We start from the raw sequence: 23,684 nt of genomic DNA, 5'->3' as shown, positions 1-23,684 counted from the left end.
TGGTAATTCAAAGTGCTTTACATAAAAAGGATTAAAAGAATCATAAAATAAACACAAGTGCATACAGTAGTAAGGCATTGATTAAAATTGATTTAAAATGTATTAAAACAGTTATAAAAAGAATAAAAAGCGGACATAGATCAAATAAAGTGCAATCAGTTGAGCATACAGTAGCACTTATTCAGAAAATGCACAGCTAAACAGTGTAAAATGTGTTTTGAGTCTGGATTTAAATGTGGCTTCTTAGTGGGACATCTGATCTCTTCTGGAGGCTGGTTCCAGCTGCGGCTGGCATAATAGTTGAAAGTGGACTCGCTTTAAATAAGCTCATCTCTAGTGTTTTTTTATTTTATTTTATTTTTTTATAGCTAATTAACAAACTGTGAACATTGGATACTTTCCTTAGGTGAATGCAACCTCAAGTGACATATTGTTCACACATTTTATTGACATGATACATGATACATTTCAGTACGTTGTACTGTATTTTTAAACATACTTTTTATGGTAATGAACGTGTTTTTTTTAATGTTATAACTTGTATTAAAGGGGTGGTATAATGCCCTTTTCACAAGATGTAAAATAAGTCTCTGATGTCCCCAGAGTGTGTATGTGAAGTTTTAGCTCAAATACCCCACAGATATTTTTATATAGCAAATTAAAATGTTCACGTTTTGAGGGTTAGCAAAAACGCAACATTTTTGTTTTTGTCCCTTTAAATGCAAATGAGCTGCTGCTCCCGGCACAGAGGGCGGAGCTTCAACAGCTTGTGTCCTTTTACATCACACAGACACACACTGAAAATTTAAAAAACGTTTAGTCTTTTATGTTCAAACCGGAGTCAGACAAATATGGAGAGACTCAAGAAGAAGTGACATGTAGAATGCAACTGGACATTTCTGAATGGTTAATTGAAGAATTTATGTAGCTGATGTGGAGTTAACTATCTTCTAATCATTGATTAGCATATTCTGTCTTGATAATCTATAGATCGTGTTCCGGGGGCGGGGTTTATGTACATTTTAGGAGGAATGTCATGTAGTCCCAACCAGCCGTTTGTTGTAGTCCTTAAAAAACTATTTCTTTAAAATCAAATATCTTCCTTTGCTTTGAACTTTGAGCTTTGGAACTTTGCAGATGTTGTTTATGCTCAAGCAGCAACCTTACACACTAACTAAAGTTAGAAAAGTGAAATCATAATCAACCACCCCTTCAAAGTGGAAGAAAAGACTCAAAGAGAAGCTACAGTGATCCGACACGTTACATTTAAGAGCATCAAAATGCCATTAATTATTTGAATTTTGTGATAAAGTGGGCAGAATTTGAAAGCTGGGACTGTTTTTTTAACATAAGTAACAAAGCACAATGCTCTCTGCAATTATTGGATGGGAGGTGTGCTACAAATAACGTTTGGTGTAGGGAAAAACCACGGACATGGCAACCCTATTTGAACTACAAATGATTCAAAGGGTCAAATAGACACTACTATAACTTTGCATTTTTCTTTAACTGTTCAACTTCGACAGCCCTGAATTCAAGTATATGTGTGTGTGTGTGTGTGTGTGTGTGTGTGTGTGTGTGTGTGTGTGTGTGTGTGTATATATATATATATATATATATATATATAATCTATTACATTACGATTGTATGTATATAAATGTATATGTATGAGTTTTGATTTCTTTGAAATGCATTTTTTTAAACAAATAATTACAATTATTTTGTAGCTGTAAAATTGACGAGAATGCAAAGCATTACTGATTGTGTTATAATCGTCAATGCATTCTACCTTACGCATTCTGAGGATAACTGTCACAAGCCATTATTGCCATTTCAACAAAACCTAATTTGCCAGCTTGGTAACATTACCTTGTTGACAAGTTTAAATCACACAACTGGCCAGTGGCAATGTTCAGTACATCAGAGAAAACATTTACTGTTTACCTAATGCATGATGTAGACTAGAGCAATGCACTGGCCAAATATAGCATGTGTTCTGTCAACTGGCTATGGGCCAGCAGGCCACCCTTATTTGTGAGCCCTTCTGATCTGACCTCAGCTTTAATCACATTACACAATACTTTACCTTTTGTCCAAAGCTAACCACCCTTTATTGTATCATTGTATTCCTAATGCCAATTCCGAATACTGTCTTGACAAATTTAAACTGAAACAGCAACTCTTTGCTGATCAATGATACTTGCATCATCTCGTGTATAATTTAAGCTTGAGTCACAATTTGGCATTTGCTTGATTCTGTTAATGTGATTCAGAAGGATGTTTGTCTTACATGCTTTCACTATCTCCATCTGCATTTATTTATTTTCTCCCCCTCCAGTCGTTTATGTCCAGTCCGTTCTCACTGTATGTAATATATCCATTGCTCAAGGGGTGTTGTAGAAGGCAATTTTGATGTCAATTTTGATTTGACCTGACATTTTCCTTCAAGATAATCATGACAACAATTATGCATCTCTCCTGGCAGTGCAGAGCCACGTAAGGGGTTTTGTTTATAATGTGTTCAATATTTTATGCACCTCAGCAACATAATCCAGGTTTTCACTTGAAGAAAGTCAGTTTGGATAGGAGATATGTGCTAGCAATCCCATGTTGACTAGCCACTGCTTCCTGACACACATGATTACATCCCTTAATACATCTGTGCTAGTCAGCCTGTAAAAAATATGTTTCCCAGGTAAAGGTCAGAAGCGGTCATGGCCTACCTCCCCAGGCCGAGCTTCCCTCTGGGCAGAGGAGCTCTCAACTTTCCTGTCTCATCCATTACCTTCCACCTCCATCAAGGGCGGTGCTAATTAGAATGTGTTTTGATCATCCTGGGAGGATAGGCAGAAATGTGCTGAGTCTCAAGGAAGAAATGGGACATGGGGAGCAACCATGAAATCAGAGTGGCATTGTATTTTCCCCTTTACTTATTCATGAACTTTATCCCTCCTGGGCTGCTCTGTTACACCTCCCTGCCCACAAAAAAAAAAAGCAGTAGGTGGATGCTTATTGCACTTCTTCCTGTTATATTACATCACAAACCTGAAGATGGTTCAAAATCCATGCATTTACAATCAAAGGATGAAAGATAAACATTATTTTTTTTGATAGCATTAGGGATTTAAGAGGATTATATATCTTTATACAACAGGTAGGTTTGGTTCTCAAATCTGATTGGCTGAGAACCTTTTCTAGCCATGCCGTATTCTACTAATAACACACGGAAACCATTTCATAACTTGTATCACTCCACTTGTTTCTCCCGGATCTAAACTGGCAGCATTTTTCGCAGCAAACGTCAATGGCGGAGGAGCGCAAACCCTATCATTTTACAAATACCACTGTTATTGTGTCATTGAAATGTAGTTTTAAGAAGTGGTTTTTTAGGCTATAATGTAGTTGTTTAGACTTCAGATATGCAATTTATATATAAACAGCGCCTATGTGAAAATTTGTTTCGACATTTTTGGACATTTTGGAGCTCCAGGCAGTTGAGTGCTCATTTACCCGCTGAGAACAGCTTTATCTCGCCCAGTCCTTCGGGAATTTCCCGCTGGCTCACATGTAGATAGTGGTTAAAGATGAGATATAATTGGTTTGGGTATATCAAATGTGCAGTCTTTGGTCTTATTAATCTATTACTTGTTCCAGAGCAAATTGGTTTAGCTTAGGGCAAAGTTGAGTTTTATAAGTTTATATTTTTTTATTTAACTTAAATCATGTATCCCAACTAGAGCACTTTTGTACTTTTGACTAGATTAATTGCTTATTTAGTTCAAACGTCTATTATTGTTCATTTAAATATTGTTGTTCTATACATAATATTTTGTTTTATGTCAATAATATGACTTATTTCATGTTGAGAAAATGTTTGTAAGTGATTGTGATTTCGACTTCAGGGAAAGTTACATTATTATGCCGTTAGATGGCAGCAAAGACTGTCTTTATGAGTGAGTCAGTAGCAAAGGCTTTTATATTGAAAGGGACTAAAACAAGGTTGAAAACAACACCTTATAAGACACAACCGACAAATGCATTGACTAGCGCTATCATGGGAAATCCCCTTAACTGTCAAAAAGGATACTAAGACAAAGATATAGCTTTCCTCAGTGGACAGTTTTTTTTTTTTTATGAATGTAAGATTGAATTGAAGAATAAATTCTATATCAGATGTAGGTAACTTGCTTAGTTGATCCCTCCTTCTCATAATATTCTCTACATAATACAATAAGCTTCAATTAAGCAACTCTGAGTTCCTTTGTTTCTAGGTCTAGAATTTTTTATTATTTAATTTTTTATCATTTTTTGACATTTTGGAATTAGTTACAGAGACTTGGGCTCATTTGTTAAACTGTCAACTTAAGATTTGAACCTGTAGCTGAAGGAAGTAGTTCCACACAAAAGAGGGTTTTTAAAGACACTCCGTTGTTGTTTCTTATTTACTTACACACTTGTGCCTTTGAACTGTTGTATAAAATCAATATCACACTCGCAGTTGTGGCTATGGCTCTATTTCAGCAGGGCTCTGATTGCTTGGTTCCTCTGCCAAATCTATGTTTTTGAGGAAGGGGTCTTTCCTAAGCATCTTCCCAAAACACCGTAGCAACTATAGCAACACCCTAGCTCAAGCAAAGAGCTCTGAAAAAAACAAACCCCAAAAAAAAAAAAAAACACCAGTGGCTGGTGTTGGTGTAGTATGTAAATGCATGGCTCCCCCTTTATACATGTATTCCTCGCCTCATAACATGTTATTATAAAAATATCACACCCTGCACATGGACAATTAAGCAGTGTAATTGTTCAGATGCTGTCCCTTTTTCTATCTATTTGTAATGTTAAATGGCTGTGTCTGGTTTAGTAACTTTGTGTGCTTGTAATTCATGGAAACAGAAGCTAGGACAAGAGGAGGAGAAGGGAAATTAGAAGAGCAGAGATGGTGTCCTGGTGTTGAGCTGCCACATGCATCAGCTGCCGTTCTTTATCGGTTGTTCTTCATCCTAGAGTGAACTGGAACACAGTGATCATAAAGCATGCGTTTTGATGATTGTGGTCAAGACCTTGTTTTGTGAAGTGCAAGCTGTATGTCAACAGAAAATTCAGTATGCAAGAGTAATGCTTTAAAAGGACTTGCCTGTTATCTCTTTAGTTTGATTGTCTGTGCTGTAGCTTGTCAATGTTAGGGCTGAAGAAAACTGTTCTCTTCATTCTTCAGAAAGGAATCTATGAAGTACTTTTATTTATTTGTTTATTTCTCCAACCAGTTACTGTTGAAGCAATGGGGGCATTCAGTCAGTTCAATGAAGTATGTGTGGCCAATTGTGACCACCACAAATTGTATTTTATTTTATTTTATTTATTTTATAATAGTAATGATTATTATTAGTATTATTAATAGTACTAATCAAGTATGCAATTATTTATTCTTTCATTTATTTAGTATTTTTGTTTTTTTGTTGATACATGAAAGTATATAGTAGGCTGGAAAGCTATTGTGATAGAGAGGAAATAGGATTGGAACAATTTTGTCAGCTTTCTGTTGTTGTCGAATTAAATTAATATTGCATGTCCATACAGTATTTCGATTTATTTGGTAAATAGTGTATAATAAAGCCTTTCTGGATGATACAAGAAATCGCCTCCTTTTTGAGATAATAATTGGTTGATGTGCATTATCCCTTAAGCTGTAAAACCCATGTTTCTTTTTCTTTTTTATTTAAGTGCTGAACCATGACATAAACTCAACTTGAGCCATTTTAAACCCTTTTTTAGATTTAAACAAGTGCAGCACAGAAATTCCTACATCTTCAAGTTCACCTGAACCTTCACTTTCAACCTTCACAAGGTCACATTCAACTGCACATCCTCAAATCCATCTATAGAAAATAAGTAGATACTTAAAAAATAAATAAAAAAAATACTGCATTGTGCTTAAGTTCAAGGACACCCTACAAACTTGTGAATGTAAGTATGCAAGTGTATCTCTATATGCCCAATATTTTATCTGCCCGTCAGTGCTAAATGGTCTGTTGTGGGAATATCATCTCTGCCACCATGGTTCCCCACCCCGTTGCTTGGTGCTGGGTCTGGATAATTAAAGATTGCTAATTTCCCAAGGGATAGAAAGAACAAGCAGGGATCAGAAGTTCAGCCGCATGTCTCAGCGAGGGGGAACACACCGAAAATATATCTGCTGTTAGTTAAGCCTTAAATGGGGTCAGGTTGAATGTTGCTTTGGGCGCTCTCTGTTCCCTGACTGATGTGGGATGAGTGAGTCTCAGTGAGAGGAATACTCACCTCTCGTTCAGCTGATAGCTCTCATTACCTGACTGACATATATAAAAGTGGCCTTGATTTATCCTGTCATCTCGCCAAATAGTGCTGTTAAATTGTGTTTGTGTCAATAAAGGCAGCTCCTGTTTATAGACATAAAGCTTATATTGTGGATGAACTGAGATGGCCGCATCAGCCCATCCACGGCGTAGATATTGCCTCACAATTTCCTGCTTAATGCGAGAATGGGTTCTTCTTGATGTTGGTATTTTTGCACCTCTGACTTTTGCTAATAAAGCTGGAAAAGCCTGTTATTGAGCAATATGCCTTGTTAAACCCACACTCAGCACCCCTCTAAAGTAGGGTCCACCAACTTTCTGCCTCGAGCCCCCATTGTGACTATGCCAAGGCAGTCTGACAATCCAAGGGGAAAAATGACACATATGTGCTAATAAATCGATTTAGTATATGGCACAGCCATGGGCAAAATAGTTTAGAGTCGGGGTGAAGGGGTGAAGAAAGAAATGGAAGTGGAAGGGGAGGGACATTTGAACTTGTAGGATATTAATGTAATGGTGAATGTATCTATTATCCACATTTATTCCTGTGGGACTTGGGGAGTTTCAAAGCACTGTTTCTAGATGATAAGCTCAGTACTGTGTATATAATGACTGCATTGCATATTTAAAAAAAAAATTATAATAATAAAAAAAAAAAAAAAAAAAACCTTCTTCACATGAAGTAGAAAATGTTTTTTTTTTTTTTGTTATTATAATGCCATTTTTCAAGAACGCATGCTTGTAATATGAGAGCACACCCAGGTTATGGACAAACTAAGATTGTTTTTTTTTTTTTTTTTTTAACAAAGCCACAGCAAAAATGGCTATTAATTGGGTCCATTAAGTAGCACACAGTAGTTCAGTTTTGTTACTGAATGAATCATTGGAGTAATTGATTCAGGATTTCACTCATAGGCTGCACCCGAAATCGCTTAATACTCTCTTGAGTAGGTATTTATTTTGAATAAGTACTCCCTTTTTGAGCGTTAAAACTGTATGTTGTATATGAATGAGTATGAATGAGTTTAGTATGAATGTAATCCGGACGTACTACATTTGCCATATTATCATTATCATGTGACGTTCCAGCATCAGTTGCGTCGTTTCACTGCCATTCACAAATCCTCTTCCATGGTTTCATGGGATAGTAAAGTGTCCATCGTATGCACACTTATGAATCTTACCAGAAGTAGTGTACAATGTGTACTTTTTGCCTACTCTTTTATGAGTACTGTGAATTCAGACTTTGTCACAGACTATTTTTCGCCTTTTATAAAGTACGGAAGAATGCGGACACGGCCATAGTTCATGCAAGAATTTGTGATTTTGAGCAATTCGGTTGAGTGAATGATTCAACTCACTCATAAAGATGCTCATGAACTCATAAACTACTAGTGTAATGAAAAACCAACAAGTATTAAGTAATGTTTAATTTGTTAACATTTAGTAAATGTATTGGGTATCATGAACTTTTTTTTCACAGAAAGTTTTAATGTTGGTTAATACTAATTACATAATAGTATAATATTTTAATTGTTAATTCATGTTTGATCACAATAAATTAATGTTAATTCATACAATGTTCATTTATATGTAGATATTAACATTAGTCTATACTAATAAATTCTCAAAGTATTATTCATCGTTAGTACATCATTAGTACACATCGTTAGTCTTTAGTCTTGTACAACTCTCTGTTTCACAATTTAATGAAGTGTGCCCCTTTTACTTTAATTTTTTCTTTTTTCTTTTTTCTGTCACACCTACCGAATATATTCCCCCTGCAGATCAATCCAAGGAGATGTGCCCTACATTTCCGCTGTGGCTCAGCTCTCCAAAAAATGCTGGCCTTATCTGCACCACACATACATGCATGCGAAACATGTCTGGATTAAGATGCTGAGGGCAGCACTCTCACACATACCACACACACACACACACACACACACTGATTCTGGCACTTTAGATTAGAAGCAAAGTGAACATTTGAAGAAAAATAAAAAAAAATCCAGAGAGAGAGTTTTACCATTTACAGAATCTGTGCAGATCCACTTCTCCTGGAGGACCTCAGACGATCACAAGAGTAGTGCCAGTGGTTTAAGAAAGTGGGGTTTTAGGAAAACATAATGCTGTGATGTTTGGTTTGCGAAAATATATCATTTATTTTTATCTATCTATCTACAAATCTTGTCAGAATTATTGGCACCCTTTGTAAATATGAACAAAGAAGCCAAAATAAATCTGCATTTGTAATCCTTTTGACCTTTTATTAAAAATAATTTACCTTTCATTGAAGTAAAATTTTTGAAAATGGAGGGAAATCTCGTTATGAAATAAATGTTTTTCTTTGATACACATTGGCCGCAACTAATGCCACCCTTTTTATTTAATACATTTTGCAACCACATTTTGTCTTCTCCTATAATGCCTGATGAGGTTGGAGAACAAGTTACGAGAGATCAGACACTTCACTTTTCTATAGGATTTAGGTCAGGGGACTGGAATGGCCTTGGCAGAAACTTACGTTTGTGCTCAGAGACCCATTTTATTAATTTTTTTGTTGATTTTGATGTTTGTTTTGGATCATTGTCCTGATGGGAAGATCCAACCACAGCCCATTATAAGATTTATAACTGTATTAAAGCTGACTTTTCAGCAACCATTACTCCTGTTGTCAGTGTCACATGATCCTTCAGAAATCATTCTAAAATGCTGATTTTCTGCTTAAGAAACAATGAGCATTATTGAGCACTATAAACATGTTATGTTTGTTTCGTTCAAACTGGAAGCCGGGGGGCACCCTCACGCAGAAAGTCCAAATATGCCTCACAGAAGTAATATAACTAATGACTTTACAGGAAATCCCTAATATGGACAAAGGCATCCAGCAATGAGATTTCATTGTAGCTGAATAAAAAGAAGATAGCGCTTTGACTTATTAAATCTGAAGACAATAAACACACAACTGTGACGTTATATGGTTTATCTGTGCTCTTCAAGCCATCCTGGGTATTTTCACAAGAATAAAGTATATTTATAATTCAATGCTAATCAACATAGCATTAATTACAGTATAGACCTTATGTAGCTCCGCCCCTTTTCAGCGCTGCGCTCATTGTCTTTTGACTTCCGGTCTGTATTTTCACAGCGATTTGCGTGTTTATTAATGAACGGCTCGTTTTAAAATCTTCCCGGTCGATTTACATTTGTTAAGTCATCTGCTTTAAACATTACAGTCCTCATGATAACTTTCGTTAACTTTACATTAAGTAAATCCACTTAAAAAGCTAATTACTCCTGGACAGAAATGCCATATAAATATACAGAGCGACCGCAAAACGGAAGTTAAAAGACAATATTCCAAAGATGGCGGTGCCCTTGTTTCTCTGGTGCATAAGGTCTATAGAATACTACAATATAATACACTGTCTGCCTCATTCTTTCATAAGAAGCCACTTCAGATCCCAAATGTTACATCATGTTACAGTGTAAGCACTTATGCTACTTTTATATCGTACTCAGTTTTATATTATAGAGAATAAAAACATCCTTGTGTCGTACAACATTTAGCTTTATTAAAAAAATGAGCATTGAAGGGTTACCTACCTTCCTGTATATTTCATATTTCAATATGTTTCTGTCGATTTCACACATGTAGTCTGGAAGTAGTTCTACTAGTAAAATGTGTACAAGTTTATGTAACAATAACACGTTAACTAATGTAAGTGAGAATAAACTTACTTCATCAGAAATTATATTCTCCTTTGGATCAGTCGTGTTCTTCTTCTTCTGAGGTAAATTCAAGGCTTATTCCTCACAGCACATATTCCAAACTATATGAAAAGCAGAGGAATGATGAAACTTGAAGCTTTGTTTATTTAGGTGATGGGGGTGTTTACAGGTTTGCGTTGCTCACATAGACGATAAATGTATGAATAGGCTGTACTGTGCTTGGATGTGGTCACATTACAGATAATCAGCATAGACATACAGATTACATAAAAAGAGAATATTTGTTTTCGATATGAATTCATGCTTTCTAAAGACATATCTCTCATGTCTGTGTGTGTGTCAAACCAAAACGTGACGTTTTATATATATATGTTGTTTCAAAACAAGACTTTTCACCATTTCATTTTGTTGCATTAGACATTGCCCAACCTCCATGGTGTCTGACTCTGGCAGCCCACTTATGATGTGATGACCGCTTATTGTCTAGTGAAGAGGGCTATTCTTCTTGTATTTGTTTTGCAAAGGTGAGACTGGTGAGGTGAGATGAGACTGACTCTTCAGGGCAGCATGTCCAATCCGCTATACACAACAGGCAGGCTGGGAGAGTAGACAGTCTGTCAGAGGGCATATCAGGGGTAGGAAGCAGGCCTGTCTGCCCCAGCTGTCCCTTTTATGAGTGATGGCTTTTATGAAACGTTCCTTTATGCGGCTTCCCTTTTTTGCCTGCTAGAATATCGGGGAGATGTGGCAGCCCCCTATCTCCCCTCCCTCCTTCGTTCTCTGTCCGGCGGTGCAGGTACGCAGACATGGATGGACACGTGCAGAGAGGTTGACTGCCCGGCTTAGAAATACTGACAGCACACCTGGATGAAAGTCGACAATGCAGCAGAAAATGAAAATAATGCTGTTTGCCAGGCAAGAAATACGTCCTGTCACTGTCAACCTCTCGGCATGCTGAGATTGTTGGACAGGTTGATGCCAGTGTTTTTTTTTCTTTCTTGAAAGCACTTTAATGTGGCTGCTCTACCCTCGCAGAGCTCTCCATGTGTGTGAAGGAGCGTGTCTCATTATTGGCCCTACATCGCGCTGCACCCTCCACCTTCATCTTACCATTTCTGTTTCCACCTGGTAGCCTGATAGAGCTTTGGAGTCCGACCTGTCATAAGCTGTCAGAATCAAATAGGTTTGAAACAACTCGGAATATCCATCTATAATGTTTCTTTTCCACTGAATCTATCTGAATGCTGCAGTGAACAAACAATTAGTGTTGAATTAGAGTGTTGGATGTGTCAAATCTCAGAGAGGCATCTGGAGGCAAAACAATAGGGAAACAAAAATGAATTGATGAATACAAAGATAATGCTTTAGCTCTTCAGATGACATGCATGTACCAAACCGTACCAATGTCAAACCTTTTCCTTGGAGGTTATTTGCAAGACAAAACAACCTGACAACTTTCAGCAATGCTCTGCAAATAGCTTACAGTAATAGTGCGGTGTGAGAAATGTGGGATAGACACTTTCATTTCATAACTTTTACTTCTCATCTTAGCTCGACAGGATCGCTACTTGTTCTTAACTGAACTATAAAAACAGTTCTAGTGTCACGGTTATCTGGACTCATTCATTTTTAGTTTCACTTGGACTTTCAGTTAGTTTTGATTCGTCATGTGTTCCTTTGTTTAATTTTCCCACCGCTCATCAGTAACCATGGACACTAATCATCATCACAGCTGCTCATCATTCAGTTCATCACCATCATGCATTTAAGTTCCTCCATGTGCACCCTCAGTTGTCGGTCAGTGTTTGCGTGTTGTGTGTGTTAACATTTGTTTCACGCACGCTCTGTAACACTTTCTGTCAGTTCCTGAGTTTATTGTATTATTAAAATCACTTCGTATTAGATCCTGTGTGCCTTCGTCTTCATCCTTATCTTCATCCTCATCGTGTGACACATAGATTGATTACTACTCCCCATTGAATAATTTTTAATTCAATTTAATTTATGAATAATATCTAATACATGTATTATTTATATAATTTATTAATAAAAAATATACTAGCTGTTTTGGCATTGTTTTAGGCTACTGTTGTAGGTAATGTATTCAAGAAATCTTGCCAAGTTAATGCAGTAATTTAAAGTGTAATGAAACCACCCTGTTTTTTCACTTGTCGTTCACCTCAGATTCGAAAAGACTCAATAAATGGGCATGTAAAGCTGTGGAAAAGTGGGAGTGTAGAGGGTGAGAAAAGGCGAGACAATAACCAATAAAATACAGACCTGCAACACACTTATTACACATTCAACTGAATATTAAAATTGGGGCTGTCAACATCAATGCATTAACGCCTGCGATGAGTTCAAAATCCTTAATGCGTTAAAATAATTTAATGCAAATAAATTACTGAAGCTCATTAATGTAATTTACGTCACGCAGTTAGATGATCTTGTGAGGTGGGAGTTTTCACACTGAGCATCTACAATGGCGCAAGCACCTGTAACCCTGGTAGGCAGAAGATTCTATAAGCCACTAAATTCCAGGAACGTTTTCAATCCTATGATAGCCTGACATCATCATACTCAGATTCTAGTCAGAATATGAGTCTGATACTGCTCCATTGGGTTGTGATTAAGGGGCGTGTTTCAACCGAACCCGGAAAGAAAATGCTCGGAATACCGAGCCCGGAGCCCTCTTCTCGGACAGCACGCCAAATACGCGTTTATTCTATCTGACTTATTTGTAAGTGTGAACTCGTGAAATCTCAATTCTCCAGCGGCAGTCAAAAAAACAAAAACAAAAAACAGGCTGATTACATCAGAGATAGCAGAGAGAATATATTATAGACTTATTCTGTGATTGTTACAGAAGAGCATGACCCCTCACGCATTGCGCTGTGTGAAATACAGACTGAACAGTACGTCAAAACATCCCACCACTGTATGGCCGGATGATACACAGACTACGTTTCGTGCCTGGATAAGGCAAACCAGCAATCAAACCAGATTGCAGTCTAGGTAAAGACGATTGCGGTGATGTACAGGAGGATGTGGTAACACTTTATTTTACAGTGTCTTTTTTACATATGTTACATGTACTTACCATAGTAATAACAGTAAATGATGCATAATTACATGCAATTAACCTTCAACCAAATCCTAATCCTACCCTATCCCTATAGTACGTACATGTGGTTAAATATATAATTACACTGTAACAATGACACCTTAAAATAAAGTGTAACCAAGGATGTATATGTATTTATGCACAGACACATTTCAGTACATTCCCGTTGTTTCCACGCACAATCCGGAGAATGTTTTGATTTGTCATGTGTCGTGTTGCTGTGTTTAGTAGTTCTGAATGTACTGTAATCCGTGTACTGTAGTAGGTATATGCAGTCAGGTCGAGGCGGGTTAGTATTTAAAAAAAAAATTTATGTGCATAAATGTATGAATTGTATGGACTCCTTATATCAATTGGTTATTTGGTTTCCTTTTAGAGTCTCCAAATGTCTATTTTTGGAAAGACACCTGCAGTAAATACAGTTTTGTGAGAATCACCTTTCAATCTGATGGTTAAATTATGACAAATTGAACGTGTTAAACAATATAAATTGTGTATGCTTAATTTCATGCAAGAAAATGGTGCCATTAATTATGATTCAAATTTATAATCTATTGACAGCCCTAATTAGAATATGAGTGGAGGAAAACAAACAAAGTTGGGGGCATTTAATGCATATATATATATATAACCCTATGACAACAAACTCACAACAATCGTATCATTAGACACTATTATCATAAACAAATCAAATATGTTTTGATAAATTATTCTTATAAATATCAACAAATCAGCATTATAACTTTGCAGAGCTCTTAATATATATGAAAAATTAGGAAGGACATTTAAAAGGTCTTAATTATAAAACAATGTTACACTAGAGTGTATGAAATATGCCCATAAAATCTTGAAACACGCTTTTCCGGTCCGGATATGAACTGTGATCCGTGTTGCAGGAGTTGTTAAACTCATTGCTGCATTCCGCATAGAAACCTCTCTCATGTGTTGTTACGTTAAATATTGTTACAGTAATATTTTCTATGTTTTGTTAGTCAAACTCCAGCTTTGGAAAATGCAAACAACACTTTTGTGTTACTGTACTGATGAAACACACTTACGACAGGTGTCTGAAGAACAACAACGCAAAGCTGAATATGCAGAGGTGAACAAACAGCGTTGAAACGGTCTTTCGTGATGTTTGAATTCTGTAATTCGATCTGATGCATAATACATCTCAGTGATTGGATTAGCAAGCAAGCAAGCAAACTTTATTTATAAAGCACTTTACAACGACCGAAGTAGCCCAAAGTGCTGTACAAAACAAACCATAACACAGCTAATGCACTATAAAATACATAGTGAAGTAAGTTAAAATTAAAACATATAAAACAAACAATAACATACAAAATGTCAACTCCCGGTGTTAAAGGCCAAGGAAAATAAATGAGTTTTTAAAAGAGATTTAAAATGAGTAAGTGAAGTGGCCTGTTTTACCGGCTGAGGCAGGTCATTCCACAATTTTGGAGCTGCCACAGCAAAGGCGCGATCCCCTCTGAGTTTACGTTTTGTTTTGGGCACGTGAAGGAGCAGTTTATCGGCTGACCTAAGAGAGCGAGTGGGTGTGTGAAGATGTATTAACTCAGAAATATAAGACGGGGCAAGACCATTTAATGATTTGAAAACAAATAAAAGAACTTTAAAATTAATCCTGTACTGTACAGGCAGCCAGTGAAGCGATGCCAAGACGGGTGTAATGTGCTCATATTTACGTACTCCTGTCAAGAGACGTGCTGCAGCGTTTTGCACCATTTGAAGACGAGCTAAAGAAGACCCACTAACCCCCACGAGAAGTGAGTTACAGTAATCCAGCCTGCTAGTAATAAAGGCATGGATTACTGTCTCAAATTGTCGTCTTTCTAAAAAAGGCTTCACTTTGGCCAATTGCCTCAGCTGGAAGAAGCCTGTTTTTACCACTGCTCTGATCTGGCTGTCAAAGTTAAGATGAGCATCAATTTTAACCCCTAGGTTAGTGATGACTGGTTTAACATATTGGGCCAAAGCACCCAGCTCAATGGAACTAGTCCCATTTGTACCACCAAAAATCATCACTTCCGTTTTATTTGTATTAAAACTTAAAAAATTAATAGCCATCCAGGCTTTAACATCGTCTAGGCACTCTATTAGCGAACTGACAGTGTCATTCTTTTTAATCGGCATGTATATCTGACTATCATCAGCATAGCAGTGAAAAGATATACCATGCTTCCTAATTACTGAGCCTAGCGGTAGCAAATACAATGAAAATAGAAGAGGACCCAGAACTGACCCCTGAGGAACCCCACAAGAGAGAGGTGCAGAAGAGGACTCAGATTAAAAGAGTTCATTCTCGTGAATAAAGCGGAGAAAAGATTAGAAACTGATGATGTTGATGTATACTCTCCAGCCACGGCAGCCAATCAGCACTGTTCATTTCGTGACATTGGTTCAAATATGCTTTTTAAACCATAAGAATGAAACTGCTCAGAAAATCAAAAAAAATTATACTTTTCCCTCAATAATAAACACAATGAGTGCTATTGTTTTCAATGATGTGCAAATACATTATTATTATTATTAGTAGTAGTAGTAGTAGTAGTAAGCATGTGAGAACTAGATTTCATGTGGGGAAAATATATTACATTTAATTGTATATATTTCATATATTTGCATACAGACCACCTACTTTTCACAATCTAATCAATTTAGTCCTGCCGTACAGTTTTCTGTTTTTGAATAAACTGTTACACTCAGTACGTCAGATTATGGAAGTAATTGGTTTATGTGCTGTTTTATTTTCACTTAAAATTCACTTCATCGATGTACAATATTGTACAATATTTAAAAATAAAATCACAATTAAAACGTGACCTGCCTCTGAAACAACATTCCTTTTTGGATGACATCAAGTTAACTTATTTGTTTTAACCACATGTCATTTAGAGACACTTTTCACAATTGATTAATAGCAAGCTTTTAATCTCACTGAAACCCCTGTTTCAATCATAATGATATAATTTCTGATATTATTAAATATAATAAATATCAAAGGTGAAACTGGTTTTGACATGAGAACTTTGGTGGTGCTACAATTTAATATTAGTGGTCCATGAAAGCACATGTTTGCTATTGTTGATGGTGACCCATTTCTTTTGGAATAAATAGAATACAATAATGAATGCATTCATTGGGCCAGACTTGCAGTACTGCAGCACATAGAGCACATCAAAGCAGTCAAGTGTGCACAGACTTAAAACATGCATTGTTACTAAAATCATTAATTCATTGTGGTAGTTTTTTTTTTTTTTTTTTGAACAGAGGTTGATTCAGGCCATATGGCTTCAAATTGAGCCATTGGGATATATTGGAAAAAGCAGAATATTATTGATATGGCCTGAACAACATGTTGACACAGTATTTGTTTACATATGCACTAGGGATGTGCGATATGATATATCGTATGGATGATATAAAAAGTCTCTTGTTTCATTTTATGCTCTATCGTTTATATCGTGGTGTCGGAAAAAAAATGTTTACGTCATTTCATCATTTGGATGACTGCAATGCCCGTCAACCATGGGGATGCAGGCAGAAAAGGGGAGACAGAACCGGGTGGCTTCGAGCAGGAGAAGGACCAGCCAAGACAAACCGAAGAGCTCGTTCCTAAACGAGGGGCTACTACCTCTGTAGCATGGACATGGTTTGGTTAACTTGGTTTGGTTGACTAATTTATTTTGATAATGAACATGCTGTGACGTTAGCAATGCTGCGCGTGTGAGGTATCGGCACGATCACAGGATTTTTTTGTCCTTCTGAGGAACCTGTTACTCCGTAATTTATGGTCATAAAGATAGAAGCAAAACAAAAAAAAAACTGTAAAGCTTTTGTAAAATTCAGAAATCTGTCATCTCGGTTTTCTTTCCGTGAATTTTGGACCCTGTCGCATGAATCGAGGTCAGCAAAAATGTTCCTTTTGTTTTGTTAATCTGTAATTATTTAAGTGAAGTAGCCTATATTTTGTGAATAGGCCTATATACAGTATTAATTTTATACATTTAGTTTTATTCTGTTTCCTCCGGTCACAGAAGTCCTTTTTAGTGCGTTATGTGACATTGTTTGAATCAATGTTCTACACTATCCTGCAATTTTCGCTGGTTTAAAAAAAAACTAAAAGTTTCATATTACCTGCTATTCATTTTCACTGAAATGTAGGCCTAATTGTTCGACATTTGGTGACATATACAGTATATCCTCGGGAAAACTAATGCCAGAGCATTGCCATTGCGACTAATGATGACTTGACCGTTGAGCGCGGGCATTTAACTCACGTTGATATTGGCTATGCGTCAGTATCACATTTGCCGTCTGTACTATTTGAATTCGTGATTGGTTGACTGCCGGTTAATGGCCATTTCAAATAAGTGTGTCTGTTCAGGACAATTTGATTTGATTTCTGGTTATGTTCCTGTCAAAATTTCATTCGTTTGTTTTCGTTCATTGAACAGATTCGGTGCCCTGATTGCTGCTACATTTTAAACTTGAAAGTACATTGTTTACATTTGGCGTTTTATATATCAATATTTTATGTTGGGCATGTAATCATTTGTTTTTGACAACTGTTTTATATTTCATTCATATTTTATATTCTACATTCTTAATCAAACATTTGCCCAGAAGTTTTAAATAAGATATACTCAATATATACTCAATATATATGTGTATATATATATACATGGGCGTCGGAACCATTGTATATGGGTGGGACAAGACCCACCCACTTTTTAAGACCAATGATATTATACCCACTCACTTTTACCGTCTCTAATTCAGCGCATTTGTCTGTTCGCTTTTCAGAGCGCCATCAGTCAAATCCATTCCACTTGAGGAATTAAAATTATTTTATTTTTAATTAAAATTAATACATTAAACTCTATTTCCGCTGAATCGCTACATTATATTTCTCAACGAGCCGCAACTGATGAAAGTAACCGCCTGTTGTACCCTTCCAGTCAAAAATTGCGTTGCAAACATCAATAACAGCTTTAAGTTAAGGTATTAGGGGGATAATCCATGGATAGCTGTGCATTTAATGCACGACGTGGAGGCAAAGAACTGCCCGACGTTAAGTGGAGTTTAGTTTACTTGTTTAATTAAAAGGCACCAGAATAAAGTTACATGAAATGGTATTTACTCCAGTAGCCTACCATTTTTCTGGGGGAGGACCCACCCACTTTTTTTTCTCTTCCGACGCCCATGTATATATATATATATTTCATTTGGAGTTTTAAAATCATTGAGAGGTATGAGTATAAAAGAAACTGACAGACACATTTTTTACTCCTCAATACTAATTACTTTTTCAAAAACCACTTCCATCCAATATAAAAAGATAAGTCTCTCAGAAGAAACAAGACATAAAGATGCCTCTTTTTGGATGAACCACAGTGGCATTGGCCATGCAAAACATCACAATTTAGACTCATCATTGATGTCTTGGCCCCTTTTAATCCCAACTGTTTTATGTTCTGTCACTCATTTCCATGAGAACAACTAGATAAAAGTGGATGTTGGCAATTTGCAGGCTGTCTGTTGTTTGCAGACAAGCAGAGGTGAGAGACAGCCAAAGAAAAGCATACCTCATACAGGAGATGACCTGGATTTGGCTCGAGCTGCACTCAAAAAAATATTTAACCCCAAAATTTAAAACTTATGTATTTCAATTACATGTCAATTTTCCATCCAATTTAATCACATAAATCCAACGTAAAAGTTACAATTTTATTTAAGCTTCAACATCATGTTCAGTTGACGTGAATGAATTAAATAATTGTTATGTAAAATGATGAACTGTGATTTAAGATTGTGTATTAAATACACTTTACTCATTTTAAATAAATTGTTGTTACTTGCTTTATATAACTATCTTACATTTCCTTAATTCTACTGAAAAACGGTCAAAAACATGTTCAGTTTTAAAAGATTTATTGTGTGCAATTGCTCCCTATGTCAAAAGAAACATCCAGTCTGACAAAAGAAACAATAAAATTCAAGCAAGACATAATACAGCACTTTACAAATTAATGCAACAGTTTTATGTATCCTTCCAAACTGTACTTTCTATGGTTATTACTCATGTTACACTTTTTAGTTTTAAACCAAGTAACAGGGATCCAAATTTCAATATCAGACATTCTTTTTTAACATTTTCAAGGTAAACATTTTGATATCACTGCATAGTACAGTAATTAGTTTGTGCTTTCTTCTGATCATGATTTAAAAACACTAAATATTTGTAGAACAAATAAACAATCAGGACACTTGGATAAAAAATAATAATAAATGTAAACATGAATGTAATTGGTACCCATCTTCCTAAAACATTCTTTTACATTTAACATGTTTCACATTTCAACATTTAGGCAAGAATTAAGTGTCCTACTCACTGCCTGATCAAGCTATCCGTGGAGTATGCTTGCATAGCTAAAGAAGATCTCCACCAAGAATGTCCAATCTTAAAGAAGAACTCCGGTCAATTTTAACATTGAGCTGATTTTTTTGTACATTTGGAGTGCTGTCAATACAGAGAACAACGACAAAAATCGGTGTTGCCTACACCGTGTTATCCTCTTTTTAAAATTTGCACCCTATTGACTTCAATGGGGCAAGTTTTAAACCTGCTTTTAGCCTCTTAACATCCTTGATGTGTCATTACAAGTGCACAGGTCATGTGAGTGATTCCTTCGGAGTGAACGCGGGTGAATCTGACTGCAGTAGATGTGAAAGATATGAATAAAAATGATGTTTATTCAACCAGCGCTCATACCTGTATTTACATCCTGTTTTCGGTCGAAGTCCATAGTAATCGATTGTCGAGTTTACGCGCGTGATCATAGGTACTAAACCAATGCGCGTGAACTCGACAATCGATTACTATGGACTTCGACCGAAAACAGGATGTAAATACAGGTATGAGCGCTGGTTGAATAAACATCATTTTTATTCATATCTTTCACATCTACTGCAGTCAGATTCACCCGCGTTCACTCCGAAGGAATCACTCACATGACCTGTGCACTTGTAATGACACATCAAGGATGTTAAGAGGCTAAAAGCAGGTTTAAGACTTGTCCCATTGAAGTCAACAGGGTGCAAATTTTAAAAAGAGGAAAACACGGTGTAGGCAACACCGATTTTTGTCGTTGTTCTCTGTATTGACAGCACTCCAAATGTACAAAAAAAAAAAATCAGCTCAATGTTAAAATTGACCGGAGTTCTTCTTTAAGTTTTGGTGCTGGATTAAGTATCATTCCACTGTTGCTGAACTCTGTGTAAGCTCTCTGAAGCTGAATTTCAGCAGAACACAGGAACAAAAAACCCTGAAGCCAAGAACTGTTCTTGACTATAACAGTCTCGGCTCTGCTGCAAAACAAGTCATCAGATAAGTTCCTGGACTGAGTCAATAGCACAAATGGTGCATTAGGTGCAGTTTCTTGCATGCTGGAGTTAGTGTCATCAGTCCGTCGAAAAATTCCTTTCAGGACATCCCTGTCTTAAAAGGTTACGTTTTTAAAGTTCTTAATCTCCCTTGAGTTGTTGGAAACATCTAGGCAAGAAGTGAATGTCATCAGTACCTTTTGAAAGAATTCAAACGTGAATTTGAGACTCTGAGGGTAGCTTAAGCTGAGAGCGTAGATCAGTCCGAACAGCATTACCAATCCAAAGGAAACACTCTTTTAGTTCTGTAGTCGCTGCAGACCCTATATCACTACTCCAACATCCTCTGGCTTGTCCTCAGCACCAGCACCTTCTTTACGGATCACAAAAAGCCCCAGAGTGGTCTCAGAAATTCCTCTCTCAGCTTCTTCAGGATTGCAGTCCTAAGCCAAAACAAAAGACAAACAATCAAATAATAATTAACACCTTGTTTAGTTTCACTGAAATATTGGTAACGTACAGGCTGGCAATAGGATTAGGTCATTACAAAAAGTACATATACAAACCTCAATTTCTTTGACGAGTGTTGTAATGTCCTCATTGAAGTACACACAGACTTTTTATGACACAGTCTCGTTTGATGTGCATGTCATCACACTGAAAATTATGACAATATAAAAAACACTTATTATAGTATATTTTTATATATATATATATATATATATATATATATATATATATATTTTTTTTTTTTTTTTATATATATATATATATATATATATATATATATATATATGTATGTATAAGTTGACTTGAAACGCACCTTGTCTGTAATTGCCATAATGCATGATATCTTCTGTCCAGAAGCACCACCTTTGCTGCTGCAAAGCTTGTGTAGATTAACAGTGTATCTGTCCAGCTGCGCCAAGAACTTTGACAGAAGTGGCACACTTTATGAATTCTGTAAAAAAAAAAAGAAAAAAAGGGGGAATAAAAGATGGCCATGAAATACAGGCCTACTGTGGAGGAATTCATTGTAATTTACAATTTATTGCTGTGTAAATATCAATAACACTTACTTCATTTACTGTGAACAGTGCAGACCACCTGGTAGGTAAATCAGACACCAATTGTCCTAAAAGTGCAAGGACAATTACTGTATACACAACGATGCCTGAAACTCAGCCCAAAATATCCATGTTTAAGCTTAGAATGTTTCAATAACTCATACCTACTGGATAATTCACACTTTGCATTGCCACATTCCCAAAACTCACATCTGAAAAAGAGAGAGAAAACAACAGACATCACACCTTTGTAAAGAAATTAAATAGGTCAAGTTTAATTTTATTACAAAGCAAAAAAATACACATAGGCCTACCATAATTGAGTGATTGTGCCAAACCGGAGCCCGAAATGTTGGAATATTGTCACATCGATGAGAACTCTAAAATAGCAAAGACAAATGGTTTTATTTGTTTGTAATGAAATTACAACTCAGCATGAAAAAAAGGAAAGCATGATCATCCTATAAACCTTTGCATAAAGATAACTTTCATAAACGGTAACGTTAGATTAAGTATGTTTGTGCAACGTTTTGGCATAACTTATTCAAATGATTTTTCACGCAAAGTAAAATGTAGGCCTAACTCACGTCGAGATGAGTTAAAAATGATTAAAAATGACGCACATACATACACGTTAGTCAGTCGACCGTAGACCGTAGGCTTTATGATCAAAGTTACAAATATTTTTAAGATATTTGTTTTAATGAAAAATCCTATACAATTGTATAAACCTTCATATAACGTAGCTGCTACGTTAGGCCTACGTTCGATTGACTGTGTTAGTGCAATGTTTTGGCATAATACAAAGTAAAATGCAAGTCAAAAATCATACGAGTAATCTGCCTAAATGCAAAAATGATGCACATAAGTTAGTCAGTCGACAATAAATCTTTAAAAAGATCAATTAACATTACTCTTTAACGTTATAGGTTAACTGGGAAGGCCGAAAAAGTTCATTCGTCTGAAGTGCAGTCTGCAGTCACGGCGAAACTAAGTTTAATTAATTAAATCAGATCGATTACATTTATTAAAAAAATAATAGATGAAGTCGAAATCATTTAAAATATAGAAAATATCTTACCTTGTCGAATATTTCACATAATCGCTGACGCTGAGTCTTGTATAGCACCTCCAACGACTGTTGCCGCCTGGGCGCCTGCGCCTTCAGAGTGTGTGTTTTTTTTTTTTTTTTTTACTCTAGTGCGCATGCGCCACATCTGCATTTGCCCCTTATGGCAACAAATCAAGTATAGTTTATGTAATTTGATCAGTTTTGACTTGAATCCATTACATTCATGTTGTGTAAGAGTAATTCGCAACAATAATGGTTATTTTATACATTTTTAAATATATTTCATTTAAATTGTTTGCTTAAATTCAATTAGTGGCAAGAATCATTTTTTTGAGTGTGTGAAAGGAAACCGAATTATAGCTTGTCTGTGCTTGAGTGCTTTCTATCGGCCGCTAACAAAAGCATTTACAGGCCCAATTCCATCTTATTTTGTCCCCTGCTTATTTTTTCTTTACTGCTAGACGTCACAATTTACGTTTTTCCTAAAATGTTTCAAAGTTTCTGTGAGCCGCATGATGCCTCCGCTTGCCCTTTATTTTAATGGCTTTGCAGAAACATCCATGATACTTTTTTTAATGTTTTGAAAAATGATCCTTTAATGAGCAATATCATTTTTACTGTTGTTATTTGTTGTGTGCTCATTAAGTGTCAGTGATAAACATGGTATCTAACCACCTGCAGCGTCTTATCTCACAGCAATATTCGTCTCCACATTGGTAGAGTTATTAAAATCTCGCTCTGTGTGGGGGAAATGTATTGCAAGCCACCTTTGTTTAGCACTGTAGTTTCCCAATAACATCCCACAGTGCAGCACTCGGCTGCTGTTTCAATGAGAAACAGACATTAACCGAGCCATGATTAACCACATCCAAAGAAGTCACTTTGAACACAATTAAATGGCCAAATAAAAGTTCCAAATAATGATTTTTTTTTAGAAAGAATCTAAT

The 23,684-nt window shown here is 36.2% G+C and overlaps 1 protein-coding gene and 1 long non-coding RNA gene across 19 annotated transcripts in view; one reads left to right on the top strand and one right to left on the bottom strand.

Moving 5' to 3' along the window:
* The window catches only part of diaph2 (diaphanous-related formin 2), a 476,898-nt gene that overhangs the window by 318,835 nt on the left and 134,379 nt on the right, over window positions 1-23,684 (top strand). The gene's annotated exons all lie outside the window — the stretch shown is intronic.
* LOC311303961 lies at window positions 19,132-22,838 on the bottom strand. The gene is made up of 8 exons (XR_014629861.1): window positions 22,747-22,838; window positions 21,980-22,045; window positions 21,830-21,877; window positions 21,678-21,733; window positions 21,422-21,559; window positions 21,165-21,255; window positions 20,488-21,041; window positions 19,132-19,687 (listed from the first exon to the last, which is right to left on the bottom strand). It is a non-coding gene; the product is annotated as an uncharacterized lncRNA (long non-coding RNA).

The sequence above is a fragment of the Rutilus rutilus genome (genome assembly GCF_951802725.1).
Source record: "Rutilus rutilus genome assembly, chromosome: 14".
In the NCBI taxonomy this organism is placed as follows: Eukaryota; Metazoa; Chordata; class Actinopteri; order Cypriniformes; family Leuciscidae; genus Rutilus; species Rutilus rutilus.
This window is presented reverse-complemented; position numbering and strand designations above follow the sequence as displayed.